At 41.7% G+C, this 26,369-nt stretch overlaps 1 protein-coding gene across 5 annotated transcripts in view; it reads right to left on the bottom strand.

Moving 5' to 3' along the window:
- The window catches only part of SPSB4 (splA/ryanodine receptor domain and SOCS box containing 4), a 140,455-nt gene that overhangs the window by 70,267 nt on the left and 43,819 nt on the right, over nt 1-26,369 (bottom strand). The window contains exon 1 of one of the 5 annotated variants that reach the window (XM_079315084.1): nt 6,637-6,754. The exons of 3 other annotated variants lie outside the window; for them this stretch is intronic. The gene's annotated coding sequence lies outside the window, so the exon portion shown is untranslated. Of the gene's footprint in view, nt 1-5,995; nt 6,178-6,636; nt 6,755-26,369 lie in introns of those variants that run through there. One more of the 5 variants, XM_079315082.1, reaches the window with a different exon arrangement.

The following is a 26,369-nucleotide window of genomic DNA, read 5'->3' as shown; positions in this document are numbered from 1 at the left end:
TGGAAATGAAGTCTAAAACACTGGGAAAACAGTTTCAAAAGTACCTGTACTGGCCCCCAGATTACTGAGTGTGTCCAAGCTACCTTAAAGTTATACTCAAAACAAGAAACTGTTTATAATTTCACTAGTAACTCAAAAAGTAGTTAAAGCTCAAAATTCCCTTTACCACTTAAACCAACTTTTTCTTTGGCTATAGATAAAGATTTGACTGTCATGGCATTCTCACATGTGAAGTAATACAATCCTTGTTGACAACACTGAACTTATTGCTTAATTTTGCATGGCTTCTATCATGAAATAGTTTCATTAGGAAATAAGCTCAACATTTTCAAGAATTAGTTCAGTGTTCAAAGACAACACCCAAATTTCTTCCAATCCATTTTCATTCTTCTGAAGCAAAACTCTTGTTCAGAATATTCTTATAGAAAAACAAAGAATCAACACATAAATCATGACTATGCCTCCAACCACCACTCAGGGATTTCTATGGACAGCACACTCTCAGTATGGAATGTAGCACTGATGTAAATACTCTGTGCAATGTGGCTATTCTTTAAAATTATGACCTCCAATATCTAATGAAAAAAGGTATCCTTCTACTGGAGGTAATTTGTTTCTGCATTCATTTGAAAAAGAGATAGAGGAGAAGCAGTTAAAATTAAATTATAATTAAGCACATAAACCTTCCATCAGATTTGAAAAATCACACCTTTTTTTCCATGCCTAAAGCTATACAAGTACTCTTTGCATGATTAATAGTCCTTAAAAAAGCAATTGTAAATATGTTGATTTTTGAACATTCAGGAAGCACCCTTTTTAACAAAGGCTACATGAGGCTGCTGCTGTGAGGTGTAGCTGGAGCTTGAACTCTAGGAACTGGTCTTGCTTCCCCCTCTCACAAAGAGCTGGCCCATATTCAGGTGCCAAGCAGAAAAACTACTGAAGAAATGGAGCAGCAAAGTCAGCTGTCAGCAGTGCCCCTGCTGCCTCAGGACAGAGGGGTCCAGCCTCTCCACAGGGCATTCCCCAGCAGCTCCCTGTCCCAGCAAGGGGAGGCTTCAGGAGATGAGCTCCTGCAGTCTGGGCCATGGTCAGGTCCCAGGGCATGGACCCATTTCTGCAGGAAGCAAATCCTCGTTCTTCTGATGAAACACTGTAAATATAACTGCTCTCTTCTATTTCTCAAAATCTCTTGGCAAAATTTTCCTTAGGAGTTGTTACTGCAGAAAGGCACAACAGCAGACAAATGCACACGAAACTTTAGTAACAGGGTAGGATGAGAAAGGCAGCACAAGACCAAGCTTTTGGAAATGGATGTTTAAATCAAGAAATCAAACCCATCTAAAGAGTCTGCTGTACAGCTCTGAAAGAATTAGCTAGCAATCAGCTCCAAGATGGATTTCCTACATTGCTGCACTTCATGCTGCACACCAAGGCTTACTTGTCCATTCAGCCTCTGACAAATCCTCAAAGATAAAGTTGCTAAGTCACCACACTCTGCAATGCAACACAATAAAACTTGTCATCTGACACTAGTCATGAGCAGAATTACCCCACAATGTTCAATCCAAAGATACATAAAATAAGCAGGGAAGCAAAAAAAAATATACAGGATACTGTTTAGCATTGGTCTAAGTTCAAATTACTTCAGTATGAACAGATTTATGCCACAGAGCACCCATGTTTAAGTCCAGGCACCTCACCTCTTACTAAGGAAGGAAATAGATAAAAATTCTCCTTGCATGTTTCTTTGCTATGGCCAAATCACAGCAAATTATGTAAAATTTCTGCATTTCAATTGCTACAGAAATTAAATTTCTGCACCACATTGACCTCCAAGGCAAAGGTGACATCCACTTTAAAAAGACACACCCCCCCCTAAAAAAATACAAACATAAACATATGTGCATTTCAACAGGCTAGTGCCAGACACTGCTCCATTTCTGGTGGAAAAGGAGCCAAAGGAAAGAAAGTGGTGAGCTCTGCCCAGCACTCCTGATGGCTCAGTCTTTAATAGAGCAGAGGCAGCCAAAAAAGAGCCATCAAGTTTTAATCAGTTACTGCCAGTCAATTACTGGCAGTTCTTAGCCCAAAGTCATGGCATCTTGTGAGCACTCATAACCTCGACTGCTACCAAAAAACATAACTTGCACTTTCTAGCTCTCCTTTATGCATTTTTCCATGCTGCCATCAAGGCCACTGTAGTACACTTAAATCTATTCTGGGCAAGGATTTTTCCCCTGATAGGCTGTGAATGCTACTGAGTATACTGCCAGCTTTCCAAGCACAAAAAACCAAAACAAAACTGACTTTTAACGTTATCACCATCCAATCTAAATGACTGTGGGCTGTACAAGCAGCTGAGGAAAAGGCATTTCCTGACATCATTGTGAACTTCACCTGAAAGCAAGATTCAGACAGCATCCACCATTTCAGATACTTTAACTCTTGAGGGAGCACAGGTCAAGTACACTACACTGCTGGCTTCAAGCAACAGCAGCTTGGACACTGTCACAAAACAGACACCTGTTGCTCTTTGGGAAAGTTAGTTATCAGTGATGCTGCATTCAGCCCTTCTGGAACAGCATTCTCCAGTACATCAGCAGTACACAGCCTACCACCAGTGGTAGTGATGCACACACACCTTTTCAAGGCAAAAGGCAAACTACCAACCCCCACAAACAACCTGAGTCTGAGCTGACTGAAGTTAAAGAAGTCACAAACTGCTCTTCCAAGAAGCATTTATATGATGCATTAACATCTTACCCTGCAGCACAACCTATGCCAGCTAACAGAGCATGTTGGAAGGACAGCCTGAAGTCATCCCCAAAGGCTGTGTGCACTGCAGGGATGGACACAGATTCACCAGTGTGCACACAGCCCCATTCAAAATACAGTGAGCAAGCAGCTATCTGGTCTGGCAAGTTTCAATCCACAGCACTTGCTGATTTTCAGTCAGTACAACAACACAAACTTCCAGAATTAGAAGCAAAAATTTATCCATACACAGAAATTTTACAGAGAGTTTTGATTTAAAAAACTGGTTAACTGTTCAGGGGGCAGGTTTAACCAATGCCTTCATCACAGAAAATGGATCTATTCTGGCTTAATAAATACTTAAAGTCCCCAGGACAACATATGTGACCTGTATCTCCACTAGCCTTAAGGTGCATACCACATTGACATAGCTCAGATGGACTGCACCAATCCATCCAGAGGTCTGTCAGCAAGGAGCCTTTCATCCCTGGAGCTACAAGCCCAGCTCTGCTTTCTGGATGGTGCCAGGAAGGCGGGCACCCAGCAGCACCAGCCTCCACTCCTCTCTACCATCAATCTCACCTCAGTCTTCAGAGAGGATTTATGAAGTCCAGCAACATTTACATCCATCCTCTCTCCTGGGAAACCTGCTGAGAAGAAAATACATCTAGATTTCCTTTACATGGATATTCTATTAAGAACAGTACATTTATCCTCACTAAGAGATGCAGGAAATAGATGTGAATATCAAGGCCACTCTGCATTACCGTTACTCAACCTTGGATTTACCAGACTGGGATTCACCACTGCGAGAGCCTCAAGTTTACACAGAAGTGAAGTTGCCACAGCACAAAAAGATCTGAGCAGATGATGTCAGTGCAGCAGTAAGAGAGCAGCCAAGCACACTGAAGAGAGCAGACAGCTAAAACACAGTATGGTTTACAGATTTTGCATAAGGCATCCCTCTTTCTACCTTCCTCTTCCTGGCCATGAAGAATTACCGGGATGGGACAGTTGAGTATCTAGCATAATCTTGCTAATCACTTCAGCCAAGAATTTTTAACAACAATATCTCAGAAAATCATGTAATGCCTTCTTCCTCAATTGCTGTTGCTATGTCTCAAATGTGTAAGCAAATCAGATCCTTGTAGGAAAACTCTCCACTTGTCTCAATTAAAAGAAACCAATGCAAAGTAACCATCACATGGAGTCCTGTGACATATCACTGAATGCCACTGTGAAAACCAATTTCCTTCTCCATAAAAAGAGGTCACTGTCCTATAAACAGAAGACGGGAAAACAGAGATTGGGAAGGAAAATGAGACAAAAATAGCTGCCTTGAATTTTCTTGGTACATGGAAAACCCATTACAAAAGCTTGCACAGCAACAAGGAAGCCTGAGAAGCTAATGACTTGTTGTGTGTGGAGTCACAGGAGAGGTGGCCCATCATTCAGAAACTCCTGTGCTGCACAAATGTGAATCATAAAGATGACTGTAATTTGGTCAGACCAAAAATCAGAAGTTTTGGTTCTTTCAAGAAACAAGATATCCAGTTAGTACTTCTTATAGGAGATTTATGCTTCTCTATAAAAAACCCCACCATGAACAACCTCTCCAAAAGAAACCACCAACCAAAAAAACCCGAACCAAACCCTCAAACACAACAACAAAAAATCCCCCCATAAAAGCAGAAGTCTCACAACTCTGAAAAGCTCCTTGCAAAAAGGTGGCACTGCTTTCTTAGTCTCGAGCCCCAGTGCCTACTGAGCAGGAAGCTCGGTGCTACAAGAGCTGGCTGCAGTGACATTTACCAAGACAAACAGGCCGACGGGATGGGAGTAAACACAGGGTTCTCAGAGCCCAGCAGCACCAGTGTGTACTGCCAGAACAACACCCACAGGAGGGCCTCAGGAAGGCACAGAGCTGGGAAGTTCTCTCATCCTGGTGATGCGGGGAAGTACCGAGTCTCCCTTAAGCCCTGGCAGGGTCACCGGAGCACAGGACGGTCATCCAAGGACATCCCGAGTCAGCAGCAAGACACCGGGGCACATTAGCTACCAAGGAAACCAGACTTACATGACTAAGGCCAGCTATAAAACTTCCCCTTGTTGTTAAGAGAATGTACAGTATCTGGCATTTCTCTGTCAGCAGCACCAAATAATCTAACAGCAATTTGATATTCATGTCCCCGACGGGCTGCTTTAGTTACAGAAACAACATTAAAAATGTAGCATCCTTCGAGATACACTGCACAAGTCAGGCCAGTTTCAGCCACAAGCATCAACTCTCTGGGACTGTTTTTTTCCTCCTGATAAGCTCTTTTGCAGCGTGGAGATATCTTATCAGGGATTGCTCCTGTCACCGGAAGGCAAACAGAGCACTGCGAAAATACAAGGTATGACTTAAGCACCGAAGGGCTGTAGCCAGCATCACGCCAGCAGCTGAAGTGGTAGTTGGCCATCTCTCTATATAGGACATTTCCCACCCTGCATCAGTCTACACGCCAAGTCCTGGGCACAAAGAAATAAAAGTGACTTGCTGCCCGCACGGATGCTGCCACAAAACGCGGGAGCCCCTCCAGGAACGAACGGGGTTGCGAGGGCAGCGTTCAGCTGCCCTGCCCTCGGTCCCTCGGCAGAACAGCTTCCCAACAGCGACAGCAAACCCACTGCCTGGCTCCGACTTCTTACAAGTACTGCGAGGGTAAATTCAGTCAATACCTTCCTTTGTTGAAACTCAAGTCTCGCATACAAATTCAGGTTTGTCTTGACGAAGGTTCAGCTTCCCTCTTAACGCTTACGGAGAAGATAGTTTAGCACTTCTGATTCGTCTAAACACCTGAACTGAGGTCTGGCTTTTACTGCTCAAAAAAGCACCAAGTAACCACTGTAAAACATTAGCTTGTGGCAATCATTAGGCAAGAGGATTTGCGTCCGGCAGCGCAAAGTCAGATACATTCAGTTTATGAGAAACATAGACCTCTAGTTATCCAACATCTAGAAAAAAAAATCCTCTTATATAGCTCAGGAAACTAATTTCTATTGTAAACCACTTCATTATAAAGCAGAAAACGGTTCGCAAGTGTATTTCTTCGAACACCAGCCTGAAACTCACCACTACTAAAAAAACCCCAAACAAACAAGAACTCCCCCCCAAAAAAAAAAACCCCGCGTCTTGCACTGTGCAACAAAACACCGAATTCCCACGAACTGAGGGATTCGCCCATCGCAAACTTACCATAAACCCCCAGCTCGACACCACCACCGATCCGCTATGCCGGCAGAGAGCAGATACCGGGGAGGGGACGCGAAGCACAAGTAAACAAACTCGGGAGGCGCCGTGGCCGCGCTGGGAGCCCGCGCCCGCCGCCCGGAGCGCGCCCGCCCGGCAGAGGCTGCGCCCGGCTGCCCGCGCTGCCCCGGGGGGCGACAGGAGCCGGGGGCGGCCGGGGGCGCCGCGGCGGCTGCCGGGCCGCCCGGGAGCCGTGCCCGGGGGCGGCGGCCTGCGGCGGCTACCGGGCTTTGTGCGCGCTGCCTGCCCCTGCGCTGCCCGCCGCCGCCTCATGCGAGAGCCGGCACAGCTGGGGAGCGCCGTGCCCCCTCGCGAAAGCCGATCCCGCTGATCTCATCACCGCTGCTTACTAATCCAATGACCGCGGAATTAACAGCAGATGGCAACGCCCCTTCCCCCCGGCCCGGCCCGGCCCGGCCCCCGCGGACGCGGCGCGGCTCCGGCTCCCGCAGAGCGCCCCGCAGCCCCGCCAGCCCCGCCGCTCACGCGTGGAACTCGCCCCCGGGCACCGGCAAACTTTCTCACATCGCGTCCGGCCGCCGCCCGCATCGCCGCCGCCTTACGGGCCGGTGCGAGCGGCTTCGCACCTCCGGCAGAGCACGGCAGCATCTTCCGGCGTGCCGCTCGCAAGGGCGAGCAACAGGGAGGTGCCGCAAGCCCTGCTGGCGAGTCCCTGCGGGCGGCTCATGGTGTGCGAGGCAGAGCCCAGCCGGAGCCGGGCGGGGATCGCACACGGGATTAGTGCCGCCCATCGGGCGCTGCCGTGAAAACTCAGCACACGCGTCCTTGGGGCTGCCGGCAGGAGACGGGAGGTTTGCGTTATCTGGGCTCTGTTAGCCAGATACATGCGGGTGGAACTCTAATTATACTTTTGGCAGCCAGAAAGGACCCCACGCTCTTAGGTGAGCTTCACGTCTTCCAGAATGCTACAGGCAAGGCAAGTCCTGTCAAACCAGTGCAAGTTACAAAACAGTCATAAGGCAAGCGCTTCGACCTCTACTCATTAACATCAGTAAATGACAACCTGAAAAGCAGTGGGTTCTAACCCTAATAGGCTCGGCCCTAAATCGCCCTCCCTTCCTTCTGCCCCCTAGGAGCACCAGCATAGGCTGACACACGTATTCTCTCTCATGCGCGCAGTGCTTGGGTCCACACTCAAAACAAGAAATGCTACATACTACTTCTGCTCAAACTGTGCATTTCTCAGCCCAAAACTGAATTATCTTCTCTTAGACCAGAAAGGTCAAATAAAATAACTGTCTCTTCTAGGACAAGAAAGTAAAAATTGAGAAAGGTGAAGAAAACCTTACTGATTAAAGTATTTTTCCTCAAATTCTGCTTTTCTACCTATGCTTTATACTTGTGGCGACGGAGAGGGCAAAAATTTTCCCCCTTCCACTTTCATGCTGATACTTCTACAGTTTTTTTTTTTTCTTTTACTAAAATGTTCAGACAGGCTTTTAGGAAAGAACTGAGCCAGACAAGAGAAATATCCATGCTCAGACCATTAAAAAAAATGTAAAGGAAATTCTGCAAATTCTTTGAGAGTCTTCAGTCAATAAATCCTCCATATGAGCTGCTGTAAAACTGGCTGTGTTTCACACATGCCATGTGGGCAGAAAAAGTATCAGATAATGGCAGTACCCCTTCTGTGGGGACCTAGTGGTGCCTCCAGACACTCCTGAACCCAAACAAAATATTTTAGAGTATTAAACTCCAGTTGCTCTCCAGGCCCTGCATACACACTGTCCCCACAGCTTTTGGGATGTACAGTAGATAGAAAGCACAGGATGAATGTGAGTTTTCTGTCTGCTCTACAGTTCTTTATGCCTAGGAAAGGCTTTCTGCCACTTCCCATTCCCTCAGGCAGTCTTTGTCTGGTTTCTATATACATGCATGAAAGTCTTGATGTGAGTAGTCATCTGTGTTCTTACCAGCAGACAAGTTACTGAATGTAAATCCTGCTCTTGGATGTGACCACCACCCGCTAATATCTGTTCTGTGGCACTCATTGGGAAGAGGAGCCCTAGAATGAGCCATGTCTGAACAATCAGTGGGACAAGTCTGTGCCTTGGAGGATGTTTTGCTTTCCTCAATTTTTAACAGCCTTATTTCTCTTGCACCCTTTCCCAAAACAGCAGTGTTTCCTAAACCTTCTTCGGGCAGTCAGCAGTATGTTTTCCAGTGTAAGATGGGATGTGGTCCTTCATGCCTGTGCCAAGCTTGATGCAAAAAGTGGACTTTGAAAGACTTTCTACATGGTTTGTAATACTAATTCTACAAAATGAGATTAAAGAAATCACATTAGAAGTTAAGCTTTGTATCTTTTCAGCCAGCTTTAGACACATAGGTCTGAAAAGTGCACAATGCAGAGATCAATCAGGCAGCACAGAGTTTTGGGAACACGCTTCATGTGCAAATACGAAAACACTTGAGGCTGTAGAAAGTGTCATTTTGATTAATGAGGCTACAGCATGCTATTTGTATATAGATGAGAATGTAGAAGAATAGGAAACAATCACCTGTTAAAATATTAACGTGATTTTAAGACACACTTGAGTGTGGTACAGATACAGCTCATTCTTTTGAGCTGATCCCATAAAATACCTGGGGAGGGGAGGAAGAGGCACGTTAGTGTAACATTACAAACCATTCCAGATAAACTTTGTGACACAAAGTCAACAAAATGAACCATTTGGTACAGTTCCTGGAGCTGTGCATCACAAAGGGCAGTACCCAGGCTGTGTCATAAGCACTGTGCATTACTCACATTCCCCAAAATCTTCCCCTACTTTGAAATTACCTCACAAAATAAAATCATAGTCAGAAAAGAAATCTTGAGAATCATACACTTTATGCTTGACTGAGAAACACCATGGTTAGGTGGTGAGGGCCAGGTGAGGAATCTTCTGCCTCTCCAGTTGCTTGGAATTGCTGGGCAGAATTGAGTGTTATTCAGTATTGGCCATGAAGCATTAAGTGCAGTTAAGAAAAAGTGAGAAAAAATAAAGTTGATTTAGGATCAAGAGGATGTTAATCTGCTTTCTGCTTGTGTCTCACATAAAGACTCATCATTTGAAGTTGCATCTTGACATCCGATAGCAAAGAGGCCAAACAAATGTAATTTTCCAAATTTGTTCTTCCCCTGCACACTCACCTTTCAATGTAAGTTCCGCATTATTGCATGGTGAACCTTCCTACACCCTCAACTCCACTCAGAAACAATTAGGAAGCATTTCCTACACACACTCACAGAAGTACTGAGCCCTGATCCTGTGATCCATCCAAATAACTCCTCAGATCACTAATATTTTACCCACCTGGTTTCTGGGCACTCCTATACTTGGAGTGGCTAAATCTGCTCTGGTTTTCAGTAGCAGGCTGAGCTGCTCTGCTGACATTCAAGGCTGCCCTGCAGCTGCCCAGCTTTCCAGACAGAGCTGGCTCCCAGCACAGGCAGAAGGACTTGTAACAAAAGGCCTTTTAGGCACTGCTACATCTTGTGTAGCTACATCCCTGGGATTCTTCCTCCTTCCATATTGGAGTTTTGGGTGAGCTCCAGATAAAGGTGGAGGGGAGAATTGAGTGGGGCCATAGAGAAAAGGTTATAAGTTGATGGATAGTGTGGACAAAGCCCACCTAGAAATCCATAAGACAAAACAAATACGCATCTGAAATTTATGGATTATAAAGAACTGTGTTTCATTGCACCATAGTTTTCATTTATGGTGCTCAAGTAATGCATATTATTTCTAACAGCCCTCTTAAGTAGAGCAATACTACAGTCATCATTCCTACAGAGGAACCAAAATTGAAAATTACTATGAAAATCTGTATTTCCACACATTTTAGATACCCACATGAGAAGATGTGACTTTAACTACAGTAGTCTAAAGTCCACAAAATTCTCACACAAGATGTTTAAACTTTAAGAGTAATCCAGTCCTAAAGCTCTGCTTCCATGAACACTGGACATTTCTATGAAAGTACCCAGAGAAGCACAGAAGCCTCTGCCTTGCTCCAGCCATTCGAAACACTGCCTAGACAGAGCTTCTCTGTGTGAGTGCTTCCATTCTGACCTGGCCTTATCCTGATAGCCATGAAATCAAGACTTTACCACTGGTCCTTGGAGCCTAGCAAAACCATCACCCAAGAAGCCAGGATACTGCATCCCTTAATGAACTGGCAAATTGCTGCTGAAACTCAGATCTGCTTCCCTAGGCCATTGGGCAGAAGTTAGAATTTACCTTCTTAGAGTTCATCCCCCTACAAGCAAAAGGCAAAACCCCACAGAGATTAGGAAATCAGCACTTGCATAAATGTTTCCTTAGTACAAAGATTCTTAACTGAGGATAAAGATCCTGCACACCACATTTGACAAATAAGGATGGCATTCAGAACTGCTTAACAATTCAAAAGAAGAGTATTTAAAAATGTCACAAGCCCATCTATTCAAAAGCAGAGCTACCTGCACTCTCAGATGTATTTCCAAAGCTTACAATGTACTTCGTGACCTATAACACAGTCAAGTCCCTTTCCCAAACACGACAGATATGGGGGAAAAATCAGATTATACATACACAATACTTCCAGGTAAGAAGAAAGCAGCTCAACTTCCCCTTCCTTTTCCTTGTATGTTACCTCCATCAGAGCTCATGATCTCAAGAACTACCTGAAAGAGCTGATTTCTCTATGGACCTGGTATTTAAGTTTTTCTCTCAGGCAAAATTTCATCAGACAAAGACAACCATAAGTTTCACCAACACAGAGACAAGAGAGTACAAGGTTTTAAGGGAAGGGTTTTCCCTTAATCCTTGTCCCGAACCAGCAGTAAACAGGGTAGGGACATCTCAGAGGATGCAACAGAGTCAGCTTATAAACAATGGAAATCGTTATTACAGTACTGAAAGCAATCCAAAATTCATTCTACTTACTTATTTTGGGTTCTGCATAACCTAAGGAGCAAATTCCAGTGGTTAAATTCAAACACAGAAACCTCTGTCTGGGAATGGTCTCTGAAGTGGCAGTTCCTGTTTGGGAAGCCCAGAGAGCCTGTGCCTCCTGCTGGCTCCTCCAGCTGGCTGCTGCAGTCCAACTCATACAGGCATTTGCTTAAAACTTGCTTTGAAACTACGTCAGACCCTTTAAGTCATTACAGTGCCACAAAGCCCATCAGAACTTGACTGGCAGCTAGTTCATATCCCAAACTCTGTGGTCTCTGCTTTGAACTCTAATAATAATTGTAATCATATCTTTAATTTCAATAGTATTACTACATCATGCTGCCTTCTCATTGCAGAATCACATGCAACTGTAGGAACATGGATGTCGAGAAAAACTAAACACAGATTTTTCACTTAGAAGGGGTGGATACAGAGTCTGGGACAATGTCTGGTACAACACCTAAACCCAAGGCAGTATAGAAGACTGCTGACACTGTACATAATGTGGTTGTTTTGCTAAAGGACAGAACAGCGACACTGACCAGTCAGGGGTGCGAGTGGATCCTCATTAGCTCACTTAAGTCTCTGATGCATCAATAGCATCTCACCTTGATTTAGTCTAAATCATCACTGATCCAACCTCCCTGGCTACATTTGGTCCCTGTGCATTCATTCTGTTACCTCAGCTACTACATGTGAAGGAAACTCATGTTACTGATACTTTTGATAATATTGCTTCTTGTCCATTGAACCAGAGAGAGAATAGGTCTTTATGGCCTCCCGTGGGACAGTTTTGACTCTATTGTTAGCAAGAAGTTGTTGCAATGGTCTTTCTCTCCTTTTTTCTTCTAATGTGAATACAACATCCCAAATTAATTAGTTGTGGAAAGCCACAAGGTGCATACTTTGGATCACTGGCAATTTGGGTGTGCAGAATCATAGCACATTAGCTGTTCTTTCAAATCCTGTAATGAGCTCATGTGGGTAGGTCTGTCACCCAGATTTCCCCACAATGTATGTCTGGAAATGTAAGTAATAGTAATGTATTTCTTGTACATAGTGCCCAGAAATTTTTAAAGTGAAACAGACTGCTTTTGTTTCAAAACTGCTTTCTTAAACTGCTTAGTGCTTAACTTTCATGAGATTTCAATACATAACTATCAGACAAATGAAGAGGTAGGTCCAAAAAACATTCTTTTTTTTTTTTTTTTTTAAATGCCATGATTTATCCTGCATTCTGCCTTGCTTCTGGAAGAAAAATCCTCCATTTCCCAAAACTTATAGAAGCTATATCAAAGATGAATTTATTCAAAATCCTTCCTATAAAAATACACTTCTGCTGTTATTCAGCACATTCCAGACATTCACCTTTGATTTAGAAGGTCTTTTTAATATATATGCATATATAATATTCTGGAACTACTAGTACACCTAGGTCTTTTATTATTTCATAATCTTACTTTGTATGTTAAAAAGTCTGGTAATAATTACTACTTCTAAAAAGATTAAAAATCTATGTTTAGATATTAGAAAAACATGTCCTAGCAACCTGCCTTGGAGAGCTAAAAAATATGTACATCAACACATTTTTTCATCCTGTTAAAAACAACCAAATAAAAAACCAAACCAAACAAAAAAACTCTACAACTTTGTTTTCCAACCCTGGAATACTTACTCAAAGTTAACATTTAAGCCTGACTAATATCAATGTGGACTCTTATTTTGCTCAGACTGACTACCAACATGTGAAACTCCAGGAAACTCCATCTGAAACTCTCAGGATGTGTCACATTTTTCTGTTCCCTTATTTGAAGGGCAGAAGAGAGGGAAGAGAACCTCAAAGTTTTTCAGTTATTGCCACTAGAAATTTCTGGGAATACTCTGGCAATTGTAAAGTCTTATTGAAAACATTTTGTTTCAGTAAAAATAAACTGCTAAGCATTCCAGTTATCAAATATGGCCCACGTGAATTCAGAACATAGAAAAAAAAGGCTGTATTAGTTGCTTAGCTGCAATAACCTAGAAAGCAGGATATAAGAGACACTCTATTAATTCTATTATATTTTCTGGAGTTTAATCTTCAACTTCTGCAGTGCTTATTTCCTCAGCAAACCAAATAAGGAGTTTTAATTCATTCAGCTTTCCTCCCTCCCCAGTTCGAGATTTACAATGACACCGATCTTCAGCAATCTCCCCCAGGAGATCTTGTTTCTTCAACTTGAAGACATCCAATTCACATCAGAAGCAAAGTCAGTACTGTTTATTATCCATTAGACAATTGGAATATGATTCTTCTGCTGAAGGCTGTGACTGCAGGCGACCATCTGGGGTCTGAACACACAAAAGGCTGTTGGGAAGGGTGTGTGCACAAAAGCTCCACGGGGATGGGGAAGTGTGTGCCTTACAAAGACACCCGTTTGTCTCTGGGTTCGTGAGGGGCTTTTTTGAGGATGCCATAAGCATCTGATCAGGGCATCGGGGAGGCAGCACTCAGAGGGCAGAGTCAGCTCCAGCAAGGACAGATGGTGAACAAAGGTGCAAAGCACACAATGTGCGAGGCCGGGAGAGCACTTCCACTCCTCCTGCAAGCCTGCTACAATTCCTGTGACATCCTGGGCTGTCAAGGGGAAAGTGTGGCCCTACAGGGCAGCAAGCCACTGCTAATATTGTCCCTGAAGTATTGCCAGCCCTACCTGGGACAATGCACAAGGCTTACAGAGAGGCACCACCTCTATGAAGGAAAACAACATGGGCTGCAGCCAGATACTGCTCTGGCTTATTGTTTGTCAGGGGAGACACAGTTCACTGGCTGACTTCTGCAGGAGAAACTCAATGTCTGAGCAAAGAAAACACTTGTATCATTTGGCACACTCAGCCATAATTCATTTATATTCCAATCTTTTATGATTGATTTAAAAACAGGATTCATAAAGTAACAAGCTGCCCTCCAACAGAACTTTTTCTTATGGTGGGTTATGTGCAGTTTACACAATGTCAGATATACTCTGGCATACATCCCACTGCTAACTAAACTCTGAAATAACAAGGGTACTTCTGGCCCATCTTGTGCTTCTCTAAAAATGGGGAAAAAAGAAAATAAAAAGAGAGGAGAAAATGGTTTACATCTTATTTAAACAAGGATATGGTGACTGAAAAGGCAACAAAGCCCAAATATTTAAATAAAGAGCAGGAATGTCAGCAGGAAAACAAAACAAAACAAGAAAAAAATCAAAGTGATCATAGTTCAATACAAGAAAGCATATCAGTCTTCTGATCAGACAATCCTTGACAATCCTTAACAAATTTTTAAAATACTTAAACTACTGCAGTTGCTGCTATCTAAGAGAGAAAAGTCCTTCTTTTTTCCTTTTGTAATATTTTCTCTCTCAAAAAATAGAATGAAATTTAAAAAGGCAGAGCACTTGCATATTCGAGCATACTAAACAACCTCCTAATTTAAAAAAAAAAAAAAAAAAAATTACTGTGGTCTGTCTTTCTTCCTATTCTGAGAGAGAGAGAAAAAAAAAGAGGAATATTTAAAAGCCTTGAAAGACTTTTCTTGTTTCATGAAACATTGCCCAGGCACAGACATGTTCAGCATCTTTGGAAAGGTTGTCAGTTGTTCACTTTAGACTCTGAAAATTGATCCATGAACAAATAGTGGCTCTTTGTGGATTAGCCCATCTGCCTGCCAGCTGGGGGAAAAGGTGGTATTGTAGTAACAGCTGCTCCCACAAGTTGTGCTGGTTTTGGCTGGGATAGAGTTAATTTTCTTCAGAGCAGCTTGTTCAGGGCTGTAGTTTGGATTTGTGCTGGGGGCACTGTAGAGAAGGCAGGGGTGGTTTTGTTACTGCTGAGCAGTGACTACACAGTGAGGGCTTTTCTGCTCCTTACCCCAGCAGTGAGTGGGGTGGGGGTGCAACAGGACCAGGGTGGGGGACACAGCCAGGACAGCTGATCCTGGAAAAGTTGGGGGAAGAGGGAAGGAGGGAACATTCTGAGTAATAATGGTGTTGTTCCAAGCCACCCTTGCACTGCTGGAGCCCTGCTGTCCTGGGGATGGCTGAGCACTTCACCCAGGGGAAGGATGAATGCATCCCTTGTTCTGCTGTGCTTTACCTGTTGAACTGTCTTGATCTCAGCTCATGAATTTTGCCACTTTTACTCCTCCCGTTTTCTCCCCCCATCTGACAAGGGAGTGAGTGAGGGGCTGTGCAGGGGCTCAGTCACCAGCTGGGGCTGAGTTATGACATGAGTAGAGCAGGACATGGAAGAACAAGGATGAGGAGCACATTGAGGAGAGCTTTCATTCAGGAAGCATGTGAATTTTGAATGAGATTGAGATGAGCCAGTTTAGAAATGTGCCACTACCATATCAGCACAGAGAAAACACAATGAAACTTTAAAAGAAGAAATCAAACAGAATTGTGTTAATTTGTTTAGAGAAAGAATCAAAAAACTATTCAGGACTAATACAGTGTTCCCCCTGTTATCTGCAATTCTGGTGTAAAAGCACCTAAACCTTGAGGCCCAGGATTTCTTTTGTATTTCTATCACAACAGAGCTTCAACCCTCAAAAAATGAAAATGAAATGCGTGTGCAGCTGGAGATATATTTGTTTTTTCACCTTTGGAGCTATATATTGTCATCAATCAAATGGTCCTGTTCATATCAATGTAGCTGCGTCAGGCAGAATTTCCACTATAATAATTTCGTTTTCTTAGGAATTAATTCTACTGTATATTTTGTCTCTAAGTTGAGCCTGCTTTTCAAATTTTAGCCTGCATTTAGCTTGAGACCAATTCCATGCTACGAACACCATCCTACAAGCCAGTTAATAGCCTGAGTTTCCTTAAATTAACTGGGTAAAAAAGACATCTAATGGAAACTGTGGAGAGCAGGACTGGAGAAATTAAGATTTTTCTGTGCTGGAAGTTAAACAAGGACTTCATAAACTCTAATTTTTTTCTTCCCTCCAGTTACTTGGACCAACACATAATCTGCAACACAACATTCCTACCTACAAGTTATTCACTTCTAATTAATTTCTTCCTAATTGCCATGATCCTAAGATTTTCACGGGGAAGAGCCTGTTGGGAAGGAGTGCTGTCACATACCTCACTTGGTAACACCAGGAAGTGCAGTCAGTACATGAAACAGGATATGCCAAGAGCTCCTTTCATTTGAAAGATTGACTGTTTTGTATCTAAATTAATGATTGCATGATACTATGGATTTCACAATGCTGAATTCCAACTACTTCAACTGTATTCACTTCTTTAGAGAAAGCTTTTCTTTCTTTTAATCAGACTTATCAAAAGACATTTTTAAGGAAAACAAAGTCACTGTTTAGCTCTAATAATCGACTATATTCTCTGGGTATACTCCAAAATATATTCTAAAATGTCTTATGGACTCCATATACATGGTATGTAATGTAATGTTTAATATCTGCAGTTGGAGATGATTCTGCCCAGAAAAATAAGTATGTTTGAACAGTAAATTCTTCCCAGTTCTGTATTATGACTGAAGAGCTATTTGGCAAGGAAGAAAGAGGACATGTAACAGCAATCTTGTGTCGTTCAGTGCCCAAGTTCAGAGTTTAACTGATAATTACACCATGTTCCAGCAGTTAAATGTGCCTGTAGTGCCAGAAAAATAAACCCCATCTTGTGTACATGCAAAATATTAAACCTCATAAGAGCTTCCTTCCAAAAAGGCAAACACACTCACTCTGCAAGGTCTTTGGGGAAAACTGATACTACTTACAGGCTCCCTTTCTGTTTTTATAAGCCTACAAAGGTACCATTTAAAAAAACCCTCAGTACCAATAATGCTAATACACTCCCAAAATTTGTTTGCTGAGTTTCTATCTCAGCAGAGCAGGATACAGTTCAGTGCCACAGAAGATGCTGATTTATGTGGTGCTGCCCTGTCCTGCCATCATCTGAGATGCCCTCAGTCATGGCTTAACCCTTGCCAGCAACTCGGCCCACACACTCTCCATCACATGGGGGAGAGAATTGGAAGAGTAGAACTGAATTTGTGGGCTGAGATATATAAACTGGACTTTCCTGATTTAAAACAAATTTCCATGACATTTTTGCCAGAAATATATATTCTTACCCCTTTTGAACAGTCAGTTGCCTTCCTTACCAACCAAAGCTGCAGTCTATTTCAGGTGTACCAAAAAAGGAGGACTGAACATTTGATGAGAAAAGACATGAGAACTAAAATGTTAAGTTTAAACACATATGGAGAAACAATCCTCTTTGTTCAGAAAAAGGGGAAAAAAGACTGTCATCTTGTTACCTCTCCTTGCTTTCACACAGTAGACAGAACAGCATCAGCACCAACCAAGTCAAAATTATCTATTTCATGTATTACTGGAGATCATGTGCTTAACTGCTTTTGTCAGATTTTTCACACAAGGAAGCATTAAAGGCAACTATTTCAACCAAGTGTTAGGAAACCAAAGTTTTGCATTAAACACTCTGGAAGGAGAGTTAAATTTATTTTTTCCCCCGTCTCATATCCTGCAGCAATCAGTTCCAATCCCAAAACACGTGATAAGAGAATTTATTTTACTTGTGAATTTCAGATGATGCTCAGAGTTCTACTACATAGGTACTTTACCATAAAATCAGTGTTTGTTTCAATATGACTTGAAGCAATCACATTCACCAGCAGAACATTGGACAGCAGAGACAGCTTGAGGGATTGTCTGAGCAGCACATCCTTTACAGTTTTGGCAGTGGCTGGCCAGGAGCTCTCAGGAGCAGGCAGGTGTCTCCAGCAGGAGCCTGCACAATCAGGCTGGGGAGTGAAAGGGAGGAAAATCAGCCCTGCACACCCTACCTGTCCTTGGGTGCTGGGCACTCCAAAGAGCCCCTGAGGCAACTCAGAGGAGCATGAAACTGCATCCACCCACCTGCTCTGAGATGGATGGAGAATGATCTTCCACGTACACCCTTCCCCTAGCTCTGCAGGAAGAAAGCAAAGCAAAGCTTGAGGGCACAGTCACAGGAGGGGATGGCTGAGGGTGTGGAGGGAGATTTCGCTGTTGCCTGTTAGTTTTAGAACTTGAGCATTCCCTGTTAAACCTGATACAATGGAATAGGGGGGCAGTGGTGAATCCTTCCAGAAATAATTTGGGAGCACAGGCCTCTCTTCCCCAAAAAGTGTTACCATGGGATGCTGAGGTGAACCACAACCATGGAGTGTGAGTCATCTCTGGGGCATCATTCCCAGGAATCTCTTCCAGTGGAGTAGGGAGGAGAACAGGCTGCTCAGGAGGCTCTGTAATTGCACATTCACTGAATTGTAACTCTGCAGCTCTATCATTAAACTAATAATATTACTGCCATGCAGAAAGCTCGAGTCAGAGATGGAGTTAAATTGTGTATTGTCAAAATGTTGGCAAATAAATGAATTCTAGCTCAAATGAAACTTCCCTTAATCACACCATAACATTACCACATGCTTAATTAGAGGCTTCTTTTAATTAAAACAAAGTTATTTAATGGACAAGATAGTAGGCTTTCAGAAGTTATAAATATGCAGCAAGTTATTTATTATATAGCTGATCCCCCATCCATATAAATTGCTGATGCAGTTGCCACACACTTCAAAAAGCTTTTAACTCAAGTTCTTTAGATCAACAAAGGACTCAACCTTGACAAGATCCTTTACAATTTTCTTAGGATTTAAAAAAAAAAATAAATCCCCCTCCCCCCCATCCAGGAGGCAGTAATATATATATATGTTTGGGGTTTTTTTTAATACACCACACTGTCAAAAATGTTTACAAAATCTAAGAGATGAAAGGAGGAGGATGCTACAAAAAAACCCCAAACCAACAAAGAGCACGTTCAGTAGAGCAGCACAGCCAAGCACATCTATTTAAAGAGAAAGCTGTAAGCTTGAGTGCATTGTTCACCGGGAGCGCTGTGCGTCACAGGCTCCCGCGGCAGTGACTCAGGAGTGCGCGCCTGCCTCGGCGCTTGCAGGGGCACTGCATTCCCTTCGCTTTGCCTTCGGAGGAGCAGGTGTTTGTTTTATTATTTAAATAATTGCTTGTTTGCCATTGAAAACGTTTGAAACCTTGCTTTTGAGACACTCTCAAATGTGAATGTGTTTCTCTCTCTGGGTTTCCAGATAGTTACACTTGACTTTGAATAAGGAACTCTTGAGAACATTCTCCGTTTTTTTTTTTTTTTTTCCTGGTAAAGCAGATCTAGATAATTTAAAAAATTAAATACAGTTCAATCAACATTTTATAATGTTAGTTCAACTGCATACATTTACAGATTTTCACTACAGAAAAAGTTTGTTCACTAATAATTCTCCTCAAAACAAAACAAAAAAAGCGCCAACAAACAAATCCCCAAAATTACACCCTGAAAAATTTCAGGTAAGGAAAAACCCAATAAAAATTACACTTTTGCTAACAAAATTACAGAAAAAGTTTTGATCCCTCAGTAAAAGATAATCTCTTTATGAGATTTCTGAAATGAAGAGGTTAAATATATTTATGAAAATTTATATTAGATAAATTCAAGATCTGATTTAATTATGTAACATTGAAATCATGATGCAAGTAGCTTAAAATGCTGATGGGAAAAAAATAAAATATTAAGTGTAGGGCCCTTTATAACCAATATGAGCCAGAAGAAATAAAAAAGTAGCCAAAATATATACATAGCAAAATCTCAACATAACCATTTGTTGGGGGTTAGGTTGCTTTCCTTTTGCTCCTTTTTACTTATAGAATTTTTTCCCATAAGTTGCTAGGAAACACCAACAACTGGGGAAAGAAAAACAAAAAAAGTGATCAAGCTCGGGGGAGGAGGGCATCTGGCTGCACTTCTCTTTATCTGGGAGTTTCTCTCCGAGGGCCAGAGACACCACAAGAAAATCGAGTAGAACTGCAGAGAGCTCCAGTTAGTACCATCTTGCCATACAGCAAGGAAAAGATGCTCGCTAAAACCAAGCTGATATTATAAAATATATTATTGTTCGCTTCTACTACTGCTCATTTAATTTATTATTGTTCATGATTTCATATTATTTTTCATTTCAGAGCACAGGAATTAATATCTGTTTGTTGCATTAGCAATCAGCTCTAAAACAATGACAGGATCAACTAATCTTCAAGACAATGTACCCAAGTCTTAGCTAACGTCAAGCTCGGGAGGAATTGCGATGGACAAGCCCTGGGGGCAGCACGAAGGCTGGTGCAGCTCAGCTTGGCTGTCCCTGTCCCCCGCCCTGTGACATCCCCGCAGGGTCAGCGAGCGAGGGGACAGAGGCACGAGCGGTGAATCGAAGGAAAAGGAATTGAGCTAAGGCTGAATGTTTCTCCTCCACGCTTTTAAGGACAACCCCCTCCTTAAGGACAAGTTCCAAGGGCAACAGACAACAAAGACATTTCCAGAAGTGTGTTCTCATTACTGCTGTGCTTCAAGCGAGCCAGGAAAGTCACTGCTGACCTTGAGCCAACAGGGAGGGGGAAGTCTTGTAAGGGAAAAATACTCCTTAGCAAAACAACCTGGAGGAAGCTCTCCCTGTTTCCTTTGCAGTCTGTCCCCTCCAGGGTTCTTCTGCAAAAGTAAAACTCTCTCTAAACATGAAAACCATACTGGAATTGGTTAAATGCACAATTATGCTCTTTCTAGTAAAAAAAAAAAAAAAAAAAAAAAAGTAATTCTAAATGTATGAGTTGTCTACAATTCTTCAAGCAATTCACCATGTAGATTTTCTTAGAGCAGAACAAAAAAGGATCAATTTAGTGAAACTAGTCAGTGTTCTAGTGAACCTACTCTGAAAGAGATTGGTTTTAGTAAGGTGAAGGAAAGTATTCTTAGATTAGGATCTGTCGTTTTAAGTTTTATTTCTTATTTTTAGAAAATCAGATTTACATTCATTTTCGTGCATCTATCACAGCTTTCCCTGTGAAATTTTCATGTTCTGGTAAAAGTTTACAAAACTACTATAAACTATCAGGACAGGTATTTTTAAAAGTATTTCCTTAATTTCACCTGTTTTGTAGGTAGACTCACTTTGAAATGAGTGTCAAGTTGGCCATGTGTATGAAGAACATTTGTTTGCACAAATTTTGCTCTTTGAACATAATATGGAAAATTCTACTATGCAGAAAACTGAAGTCAATCACAACTCACTATACATGGAGACACCGATAGTCACTGAATAGACAAAACATACATTAAAGCTCATCATGGAGATTAAAATCTTTCCTGGAGCAAGCTTTCCACATCAACAGGTTCTCAGATTGCTGTGATTCAGAGGCGTTAACAGGTATGTTTATAAAATGAGGTCATCAAAAGCTGTGGAAGCCCGACCAAGCCTAGCTGCAGAGGTGGGGCTGAGAGCCCAGAGCCCACAATGTCTTGAGTGTTCAAAACCAGGACAGTCAGAGCTTCTGTCCTTTCACTGGGCACTCACCCTTGGAGGGCAGCACCATGGATCTGGGTATGTTGTTCAGAGATCAGTTAGTTATATGACAATTTTTGGTACCTAATAAATCATCTGCTGGGGGTACCTAAGTGTTACTTTTAGCTGTATGGGAATCCTGAGCCTCAAGTCAGAGTCTGAAGGTAGAAGCTCTGCACAGCAGCATGAATACCTGGGGAGCACTCATTTCCCTACATAAATCAGAAAGCAGCCATATACACACCACCAGCTTTGCAGAAACTAAGCAACACAAATCCATAACCCACAAAGCCTTTTGCTTTAGTAATCCTTAATGATTTTTTTAAACTAGAGTATAAAAAAATAGAACTATTTCTTGAAAGGCTGAAAAGACTGAAGTCACCACATGAAAGCTTTTAAGATCTTATATAGTCCCCCAAAATATAGCAAAGTTATCCAGCTACTGCATTAAATGCCATTGCACAACCAATGCAAACATGCCAAATAGCTGTAATTCACCCTTAACAATTTGGGAAGTTCTCCGGATTGCTGCCAGTTTTAGATTACTGACACACGATCAGCATTCGGTTTGCTTTTTCCTCCTTCCTGGTTAAAAAAATACTGCATTTCTTGTTTTCAAACTATCACTACAGCAGCCACAGAGATGTTGCCTTATATTTTTAATTAACCAATATGAACAACAAATCTGTGAATCAAGAGGTTGTTACGATAATGGATCATGAAATACCTTGAAGTTTCAATAAGCAAAGCAAAAAGAAAACAAGCTACATGACTACCGTGCTCTTCAGCAAACCATTTTTATTTTGTACTGGTAAAGATGTCCAAATATAAATATATGAACCAGCCAATAAAGACATATTGGCCTCTAGCATAGTTTGGTGGTAAATGAACAGGTATGGTAAATATTCACAAACACACTTTCCCAGATTTTCTGCATGTGCTTCACCTCATTTGAACTACCAGAGCAACGCAGAACAATGCCTTATTTGCATCAGAGTAAATGACACAACTCTCTCCTGCTCCTTGTTACTTCACACGGATTATGATCTTTATCCCCTCTTATCACTTCACCATTAATTCTTAAATCTGCAAATTAGATTGCAACACCCATTGTACAGTCAAGATAAGAAATTGCAATGTCAGCCCTTGGCTTGTGCTCCGGATCAGTAGAAGGAGTGGCCATCTGCACAGATCTTTAAGTCATACAGAGTATGCATATGCATTGTTCTCTACAACAGCAACTTCAACATGGAGAGATTTTCAATCCCAGTTTTGAAAAGTTCGGAACTGCATCTAATTGCATGTCAAGGACTATTTCAATAGCAAAAAGTATTTCAATTATACCATAATATGTCACCTGAAAATTCAATTTGAGGATTTATCTGAACATTTTACTGAGGAAAAGGTTCTATTGATCAAAAAAATGTTGTCAAATCCCCAAGAGCCAACTGCACATACCCCTGTCTCCACCAGGCACGAGGCAGTAAGAGAGGGAAGCAGCAGGCCAATCTCTGGGAGCAATTCCATTGTGTCCCATTGTGCCCTGAGTGTGAGTGCTCGCCTGACACCTGGCTCTGCCCAGCCAGGTATTGCACCACTCTCAGCAGCCAAACAGCAGAACTTCTTCATTGTGCTGGAAACACACTGAATGAGATGTGTGTGATCAAAACTTGAGAGTTTTACCTTCTCATTAAACCAAATTCTACAGATGATAGAAATCAGAACTGCCCCATTATAATGAAAAAAATAAAACCACCAACAAAAGAAAAACCAACCGGAAACCTCAAAGTTTCTGTCTGCCACCAGTGCCTTCTCTCCCCATCACCACTGATGCCCTCTGTACCTGGAGAAAATCCAAAACTTACAGAAAGAAGGATTTAAAACGATTTCTGTTGTCCCCCTCTGCTTTTATTTTTCTGTAAATGATATTGCTGCCAAAAGTATAACAAAAAGGTTTTACCTATTCACCATCACTCATGGAGGGAGGAGGGGAAAGACAGCCTATCTTACAATTCAACAGACTTTCCAAAAATTGTGCCCTCAGAGATTTCAAATTCTTCTAAGATCTTTCAGAAAATCAGATTAATACAGTCTTGGAATAAGTATTGATCCCTTTACTCCTAAGTGCGTAGGTTTGGCTTGTCATCCCTGCAGAAGAGCTGAATATTTGGGTGCCTCATTAATTTGTTACCACTCCACTCAGGGCAGCAGGCACCCTCTAAAATTCCTTGAGCTCCATGTTCACTGCCCCCAGAACAGCAGATTGCCTGTGTTTATTATAACACTTTACTGCACAAACTACTAAAACATATCATTTATTATGGTCTTATTTCAAGGACAAAGCAGGAGGGGTTAAAAATTATCAAACAAGCATCTGTTTGATCAAACACAAATTTGTTTCATTTATCACAAATTTGGATTTCTTTGTTTACTACAAAAATAGTGTTCATATTTATTTCTCTTGGGGGGAGCAGTCAATTTACTTAAAGACATCTGCGTTGCTGTGCTTCTAAAACAAAGCTTGACTTATAAAATGTAATTAAAATTTCTACGTGCTAAGAAATACCCTTTCACTTGAAACTTTTTCATGCTTTTTAAAAAAAGATAGTCTGACAAAAGGTCTAGATTGCTATATTTTGTTTTGAAACCCCTCTAATGTGTAAAGCACCATGGGGATGTTTTCACAGAGATGACAAGGAATGTGACTGTAAAAGAAAAAGAACAAACTTAAAGGAAAAAAGCAAAATATCTCTCAATTATTGGTTTTAAGGGTTTTGATTTGGCTTGGTTTTGTATTGAGTAAATGAAAATGGAAACCAGTCTCAGCAAGTCTACAGCTTTATGTTTACTTCAGCTACCAATCACACAAATCTCAAGATCTAAACCAATTTGAGGCCACACACTGGTTTTTTGGGATAAACCATTATCGAGTCTCAAACACTGAGCACCAGCTTGTACAAACAAGAAATAATCAGAAATAATACAGTTCTGCCACAGTATTTGTAATGCAACATTGAAGAATTTCAGAGTTATCAGGTTTGGGTTTGGCTTTTCCCATAGTTTGCACTCCCCTTCTTTCCTTTTTTTTGCATTTCTATGCTTGAGGAAGCTTTAATGCCTGAATCTAGATAGTTATGATACAGGTCAGAATAAGACCATGTTCGTGGCCAGACTTTTTGACTAAGATGATCACAGAAGCAATCATTAATTCTCACTTTTAGACTGCCACTGGGAGACAAGATTGAGAACAATCAACATAATTTAAAAATAGAAAATAAGTTGGCTCTGCATTTCCCAGCATAGTCCTGTTCTACAGTTACCATTTTTACTTTTAGACTTATCTACCTCATATTCACACAGTGCCAGGTAATGTTTCCTTCCTTCCTTCTCTACCCTTTATTGGAAATCAGTTTCTATATCTGTGAATTGCTCTAAATAAAGATCCCCTTGCACATGGAATACTATATAACTGGAAAAACCCCACAATCCCCCCAAACCCCCAAAATCTCAGCCCCTTCTCCTGCATTCCTTCTCACTTATCCCAGTCCTGTTCTCTCCATGGCTTTGGAAACGGCCATCTCTTAACACTGTCTTTACAGGAAGCATCCCAGATGTGTGAGGCTGCTCAGTTTTTTGTGCATCTCATGCAGTGTGAAACACATAATGAAAAGGCACAGTAGTGCAAGTTCTAACTCATATGCTCTAGACAGAATTGACCTTGGAGAAATATGCAGTCAGCTGTGCCCGATGCTCTGTGTTCCCCCTCTATTCCTCTAAAAATAAACATTCCAATCCCTTCCTACCAAACCCACCTGACACATTACAGCAGCCCAATTCTGACTGCCTTACTGCTGTTCAACGCTGGATTTTCATCTGCAAAAATAATCTAAGAATGGGAAAAATTCATTTTCCCATGAACTTAGATCAGCAAGACTCATTTCTCCCCTTTCCCTTCTTCCGAGCGAGGTGGTTCAATACAAGCCCCTCCCTGGCAGCCAGACAATAAAGCTGCAAATAACTTATTCTGATCAAAGCCCCATCTGCTTGGCAGCAGCAATTCAACTGCACTTGTGGTTTTTGTATGGCTGCAGCTTCAGAATTGAATGATCCTTTCATTTAGATGGAAGTTTAAACAAAATATGGTAATTAGCATCAACCACTGCTTTCATGGCTACTGTCTACAAAGACATCTCTAATAAAAGGACTTTGCTGCTTTTCCATCTAATTACACAACATTGTTGAACAATACAATTTAAATTTAAATCAGGCAGCTCTTTTTCTTTAAGTCAGTTAACAGACTTCCTGTCTTACACTACCTATCCATGGTAGGGGATATGACTAAAATGAAGAATTCCAACTCCAAACCATCTCACTAGATTTTGTTTCATCTTTCCCTGAGGAATATGGCTGAGGTTGGTAACATTTAGCTCTAATCTTGCTAGTATAAAATTACCTATCTACCTTTCAAAAGGAAGGCAGGATTTAAGTTTTTTGCCAGAGCGGAGCGAAAAATCAGGCATTATGTAGCCTTGCAGTTTTATGACATAATAAAAGATGCCAGCATACAATGATGAATGTTTTTAATGAGACATCCACAATGCTGTAGTCAATAAAAAATTTTATAGGCTCAATCCTCAGCAATATAAATAAGAAGAAAATTAATTTATTATAACCACTACCAGTTTTTGTTTTGGTACTATAATTTCTCATTACAATAAAAATCAATAGTAGAAAAATTAATCTTACCCACCAAAAAAGAGTATTTTTGGCAAATGATGTTTTCTGCAATTAGGCTGGATGTACCTGACCTAACAGCAAAGCCAAGGTGGGCCTGACCTTGGATTGAGAGAGAAACCCCAGGGGTGTATCAGCAGATGCTGTAGAAAAAAGGCAGTGGCTCAGCTAAAACACTTAGTTAACATTAG

Source organism: Erithacus rubecula (assembly GCF_903797595.1).
Source record: "Erithacus rubecula genome assembly, chromosome: 11".
Taxonomy (NCBI): domain Eukaryota; kingdom Metazoa; phylum Chordata; class Aves; order Passeriformes; family Muscicapidae; genus Erithacus; species Erithacus rubecula.
Note: the sequence above shows the minus strand (reverse complement) of the source record. Positions and strands in the feature narration are given on the sequence as shown.